We start from the raw sequence: 6835 nt of genomic DNA, 5'->3' as shown, positions 1-6835 counted from the left end.
TAATGACAGAGACTGGACACCAACAAAAAGGCAGTGGGGGTCTCTAGTGGGCAGAAAACAGTCCACAACCCTGACAGGAAACCAGTAGATATCAGTTTATATCTTGCTCTGTTCATGTTACAATTAGTTGCATATCTCACCTGTATATTTCAGTCTAGTTGTGTTGATATTTAACATGATCAGAAAATGACAGATGATTTTCAAAGTCTTTTCCTGTTTCTTCATAAAATGGACATAATAAAGCGTCCAAAAGTCAGAATGGACAAACCCATGTGTATAAATCACGCCAAAATATGGATTTGAATTAAAACACTTAAGAGAAACATTATTTCAGACTTTTGGATAACAGCTTGATAGACTTTTATTTGATAATTATGTGCAGTATTGAGATTAAAATTTATACTTGATTTGGATTGGTCAGAAGGTGTTCAGCATGGACCTGATAGCAGTTCAGATTGCAAATCAAATCTCTCTTTTTTAAAGAATGTCCTCTTTCTGATTATATATATACAGTTATACAAAGCAAAAAATAGTGTATGTCAAATATGTACAGAAGAAACTGAGTTTGAGTTTAGAGACTAACTAACTAACTAACTAACTAACTAAATATAATCACAATCGTTTACATCAGCAAACAAAACATTAATATAAATTATGTATACACAGTGCATATACTTGATCAAGCCACAATTATAAGGACATCCTAATGATTAGACTGACCAACTATAAAAGAAGAATTCACATAATCAGAAAAAAATAAAAATTAATGGCCCCAAGTTTCAGAAAATATGGCAGTATTGCCCTTTATTGTGTACCTAATTTTATCCAAATGAATGAAGCTCATAACATCTTACTGCCAGTCATCAAAAGATGGAGGGAGAATTTGTTTCCATAGCAGAAGAATATGCCATCTAGCTAATAATGTTACCGTTAAACGTGACTTTATTGGATTACCCACAGAACTGGCGAGGAGTTCACCAAATCGCTCAGTTAATAACGGCCGGGAACGCTTCCTCAACGGAATCCGAAAACGATCACTGATTGCAGCCAGCAGCATGTTGGTGTTGTGTTCATTTCGATTCACTGCGCAAAACGTTACATAACCAAAGTCACAGTACCATTGACCTCTTCAACTTAAATCGTTCTTAAGCTTCTTGATGAACTGAGGAGAACTCTCTTTTGGCTTATTTTCTCTCTCGGTGTCTGTGAGTGTCAGTCCCAGTGTCAATAGAACTAATCATGTAGTGTATCCGGGTTGCAGGATTTTTTAATTTATTTGTTGTTTTTTTTTTATTTAAAAATCACAGAAGGTATCATTTGGGTATGAATCAGATCGTCTCTCGATATAGTGTCAAAAAAGATTACAACTATTCCAATCATGTCTAAATCAAAAGCCACTGCACCAGGCCAGAGGGGCGCCAGAACCCATATCACAACATGTAGCAGCTCCTTTCTCCGGCTAGCCCAGGTGTGTGGGGTGCCGCGATCGTATAGTGGTTAGAACTCTGTGTTGTGGCCGCAGAAACCCCGGTTCGAATCTGGGTCACGGCATTGGCTTTTCCACATCACCGTTGAATGCTAGGCATGGCTTTTGGCCATTTGTCACTTGAAAAACATAAGCAGGTAGGACCCCGCTCCCCTTAAGATTCTAGGTTCGACTCCTGGCTGGCTCGGCTGCCTTTTAAGAGCCCAGAGGTGTGCCACAGACTCCAGCTGCCGAATTGCTGGCAGAGTAACACCTCCCACAATCCCTGAAATGCGGAGAGTCCTGTACTAGGAGGTATGCTGGCTTTCTGCACCAGGAACACCAGCCCACGCTCTGTCTAGTGGCTGATCTTCCGCTGGAGTGACAGCTCGAGTAGCTGAATGTTCGGTCAGCGCTGGCCGATTTTGTGCTCTGCAATGCAAGGTTCCCATGCAAAGCTCTGGATGATACCGCGCTGGAGCTCAAACTGCTTGGTGGTCGAGTAAAATGCCGATCTCAACTCTCCTGGGGAACCCTCCCATATGGTCTAGCGGTCAGGATTCCTGGTTTTCACCCAGGCGGCCCGGGTTCGACTCCCGGTATGGGAACGTGACTTTATTGGATTGTCCGCAGAACTGGCGAGGAGTTCACCAAATCGTTCAGTTAATAACGGCCAGGAACCTGGTGGTGAACTGAAATCTAGCTTTTGTTGTTCAGCAGTAGTTGTTATCATGTGGGTGTGTGTGAAAGTTAGAGAGAGACCTTTGCACACTAACCTTGATGTGTCTGAGAAAATCAAAATATGTACCTCAGCCCTCACAACTACATGGAGTACACAAAAACAAAGTGTATTTCTGCACCTGTGGCCTTTGGATGGTGAGAAGTACAGACTAAACCTATGTATGGCCTGTGTATGAAATGCTTGTCTTTTTTTGATGGTAAAGCCAGTTTGAAACTACCTTAAAATCCTTCAGCGATACACTTTTCCATTTTTTCTGTAAAAAATCTACTCTGCATCAGATTTATGAACATTGTCACCACTGCCTCGCGGTGCCTTGTGCTGATGAGGATCACATTCCTCCCCCATTTCGGAATATAACTCACGACCATGGTGTTCTGCACCAGGGTGGGTGGTCTCTCTCACTTTCTCACACACACACACACACACACACACAAAAGCCAGAAACTAAGCTTTCTTTGCTCAGGCCTATCTAAAGGGTTAACGGTGCCACATGGTCATCAACAGTAAAAATCACAAATTTTACCTCTTCCCAACAGGGAAAACCAGCAACAATCAAGAATGCATGATTATATAGTGTCATGGCTGTGCAGACAAAAAATGTGGTTATAATGGAAGTCTATGGGGCAAAAACAGCCACCAACAGTAAATTAGGGAGAAAAAATTTAATCTGATGCTGCAAAAAAAACTAAAAATGCATCAGAGCTAATGTTGTTACTAATCTTTGACATGTCCAAGACTGTGATAAAAAGTAAAAAAAATATCCAGTCCACAATTACTTTATATATTGTTTTTTCCCCAAATCAGTGACATCATTTATGAACTTGGCAATTAAAGAGTTAAAATCCTGGATGTTTTTGAACATTTAGTAGTTTTGATCAGAACTGAGGTTGATTAACAGATTTATGCAAACAAAAGTTGAAAAAAAAAAAAATCATCTGATATATTTTTACAGCAGTTTATTTTAGTGCATGTTTTCATCCCCAAACATAACATTAGAGTAGTGAATTTGAACTATTTCTATTTTTTGCAGATATATGCAGAATTCTACAGAGTTACTCGAGTTGATCTCAGGCAGATCTTTCTTAGTTACTTGGACTCACTTGCACCACGATTGATCAAGCTCTATAGATCAAGAAGTGGAGCCTTGGGAGGAGAAATTCAAATACTCCTAGACAGACTTGATGAACGGGTAACAACATCAGTTTACTTCAAATTGTGAGGTTTTAAAAAACATAACTGCATACTACAAATGTTAGCTGTAGTAAAAGCCATTTACTTTGTCCATGTTTTTCCTGCTTCCTATTTGTGTTTTAGACCACTGCTATCCTGACACACAGGAAATCTGCAGCACTTTGTGGCCTTCCCTTGTTTCTGAGAGAAAAGGAGGACAATCTACTGAGAACGTATCTGGTAATATTTTTTATCTTATCCGTCATGTCTAACATGGCTGGCCTGTGGAGACGTTTGTGAGAATGCTATCCTTTCTCAAATTGCATTTTAAGGACATTCAGAATGTGCTATTGGGAGTGTATAGACTACAACCCAAACGACTCGCCTTAAAACAAAAAATGTAAGTGTGTTAAATATTTTAATGATTAGTGAACATAAGAAACCAAAATGCTCTAAATTTTACAGCAGTTGACTGACAATTTGGGTCGTCAGTAAAGTGCTGTAATATCTTAATGTTGCATAAAATGACACATAACCCAGCACACTTGCTCATTTGACTGATGTAGGATACAACTAAGCTGAAAGATAAGGGTCTTACTCAACCAATGCTGCTTGGAAGTGTGCTGGAATTTGAACACAACCTTCTGATCAAGCCTTCTGTCACTGAGCCATTACAACCATGCCAGAGCAACACCATAACTAGTTTGCATTGATTCAGCTATTTCTCCCACTGAATTAATGGCACTTAAAGATTCCAGTGAAGCAGTGCAAGCTAGCTGTAGTGATGGCTTTGAGTCTCTGATAAGAAGGTTGTGTGTTCAAGTCCCAGCACAAAACATTGATTGTACCCTTGAGCAAGACACTTCTTCTTTTTCTTATCTTTGTCCTGTATTGATTTTGACCCATAGTTTGTTGTCTCTGTAGGACACAGTCCAGAAGGAAACCTGCACTAAGGGACTCAAAGTAGATATCCTCAGTTTTGTTGAAGATGTGGCAATAACCAACCCAAACACAAGAAGTATAGCTGTGGTGCTGGAAGAGAAAATTGTGCTTGATGATGTTGATGACCTAATGTATTAAATTAGAAAAAAATGCCAAAAAGAAGCATTTTTACTAGTGGTCTCAGACATTTGGACCCCACTATATATTTTATTATGGCCTTAGCAAGGCTATAAAGTGTCCAGCTTTTATATATTTCTTTTCTGTTTTGTACATTCCTTATTTTGAAGGCTAGTGTATTAATTTAAGTGTGTTCATTTATGACAGAAATGGCCTCAATGTGTCTTAAAATGTCCTTGTTTTGTCTGTGCAGGCAACATTTATAACTGATTCCAGGTGTTTTGAGGAAATGCATCTCAAGCTCTGACATACTGCTGTGGCTGAAATTGATTTTTAAGACACTAATGTACATGGAAGTTGCTGGACAAAGCTCAGTCTGATGGTGTGGTTTTAGATCATTTGTGGCATATCTTGCTTCTTGTCATAGATAAATGTGAACTGTCTGAAAATGGAAAAATGGTGTTGGCAGTAGGACTAAAAGGGAACTGGAAGCAAACATTTTGATCAGTGGAGTTAATAAAGCTTATCTAACAGTTAGAACAGCTGTCCTGTGTGACTGAACAAAAGTGAAGCAAACAGATTTCTTCAGCAGGGGGTATCTGTCTCGTAAGCTGTTTAGTGAAGAGGAATTCTGCAGTATGATTAATGCTGTCACACCTGACTAATGGTGTCTGAACTCAAGCCACCCTACACTTGGAATAAATGAGGGACGTTGTGTCCACCTGTGTCCAGGGGGTGATGTTTCACACCGAGGGTCTGAATTCATCTATCTAATAATCCCACTCCTAATCAAACCCAGCCTTAGATATGATTTAAATTATGGTAGAATAACTATGTTACTCATATGGGAAATGTCTCAATCAATAATGCTTTACATTATGGTCCCCTTAAATGATATTATTTAACATTAGTTTACATAAACAAACCATGTATGTCAGTATTAATGGAGGCAGACCTGAAGAAAACATTTGCAGATTGATCTAATTTTAGAATGACTTTAGGAAGACTATATTGCACTCTTTAATGTCTTTATTAACTTGGACTGTGAGTTTACTTTGTAATGTAACACATATAGGTTTCTATGTGTATAAAATGAAAAGAGAACGAGTCTACTGGTCAAATTTAAGAAAAAGTATCGCAAAAGTAACGTAACATTACTTTTTATAAAAAATAACTAAGTAATGCAATTTGTTACATTTTTAGGGAGTAACACAATATTGTAACGCATTACTTTTAAAAGTAACTTTCCCCAACACTGAATATAATATAATAACAAATATATAATATATTTGTTATTTTTCACATTTTAGTAAACCATTTAAAGGTTGTGAAATTCTGTAAAAATGATCTGTATATGAGTGAAAAATTCAGTTTGTGTTGCGTTTAAAGGAAACTTTTATACATATACTGATGGCTAAAAATAATCAGAATGAGACCGCAATAGGAACAAATATAAACATTTATTTAAGCAAAGTCTATAAGAAGTATACAAATAAGTTTATTTCTAAACAATTCTATATATGTATTTACAATCTATAGGCTATTGATGGGAATAGGGGGAGTGGGATAGGAACAGAGAGATAGATTAATAAGGGATGATTATTAAGGGACGAGGGATCTTAAATGCTAAGGTTAAGCCCTTCTTCAGGTCCTGGGGTTCACTGTACAAACCTGTAGGAAAGAAAAGAGATTTTTTAAATATTAAGTTGATCAAAAATAGAAATAAAATGATTTCATACTTACGTGTGGAGCCTGAGCAATGTAGGAAAAAGAAGTGAGAGAAAAGAAGATGAAATGAAACAGAGGAAGAAAAGATGAAGTGGGTAAGGGGAAAGACATTGCTCAGAGCTCCTCCAAAATGTCCATCATCAGCTGGACGTGCAGCTTGAGGAGTCGCTGAACTGTGGTGGCTAAGGCTGCTGGGTCACTGTAGAGCTCCAGAGGCTGAGTGAAGAGTACTTCAGCAAGCTCTGTAAGGTAATCCTATTGACAAATTCCACACACATCCAACATAGTGTCACTGAGTTTAAGATACAATCCTGAGAATTTGTGGATCGTGGCATCAGAAGATATTCAACACTTACAATAAGCACTGTGAAGTACAGCTCTGCTGCAGGCTCCCACACGTCCACGTCCCACATGCTGAAGAGCGCAAGCAGGCGCTCCAAGAAACCTCCCTTAAACTTTTGGAAAGAAAGACAAGCTTCATTAATGCCATGTCTTATCAGGTTTAAAAAATATGGAAAAAGAAAACCAGATCAAATAGACCATGTTCTGAAACTCAAACATTGCTTAGAAATCTCCTGATAAGACACTTACTGGCTGAGGTTTTGAGCCATTTATAAAGTAGCTGAAGAAAATCAGCTCAAAAAAACATCCAGGAAGTTGTAGTGGTGGTC

The 6835-nt window shown here is 38.3% G+C and overlaps 1 long non-coding RNA gene and 1 other non-coding gene across 2 annotated transcripts; one reads left to right on the top strand and one right to left on the bottom strand.

Annotated features, from left to right (window-relative positions):
* Positions 1 to 2001: 2001 nt before the first annotated feature.
* Positions 2002 to 2073, top strand: trnae-uuc (transfer RNA glutamic acid (anticodon UUC)). Its single transcript has one exon. It is a non-coding gene; the product is annotated as a tRNA-Glu (tRNA).
* A 4057-nt stretch (positions 2074 to 6130) lies between these two features.
* Positions 6131 to 6835, bottom strand: LOC131350716 (uncharacterized). Its single transcript, XR_009204302.1, has 3 exons — positions 6756 to 6835; positions 6521 to 6619; positions 6131 to 6419 (listed from the first exon to the last, which is right to left on the bottom strand). It is a non-coding gene; the product is annotated as an uncharacterized LOC131350716 (long non-coding RNA).

Source organism: Hemibagrus wyckioides, unplaced genomic scaffold (assembly GCF_019097595.1).
Source record: "Hemibagrus wyckioides isolate EC202008001 unplaced genomic scaffold, SWU_Hwy_1.0 Contig9, whole genome shotgun sequence".
NCBI lineage: Eukaryota > Metazoa > Chordata > Actinopteri > Siluriformes > Bagridae > Hemibagrus > Hemibagrus wyckioides.
Note: the sequence above shows the minus strand (reverse complement) of the source record. Positions and strands in the feature narration are given on the sequence as shown.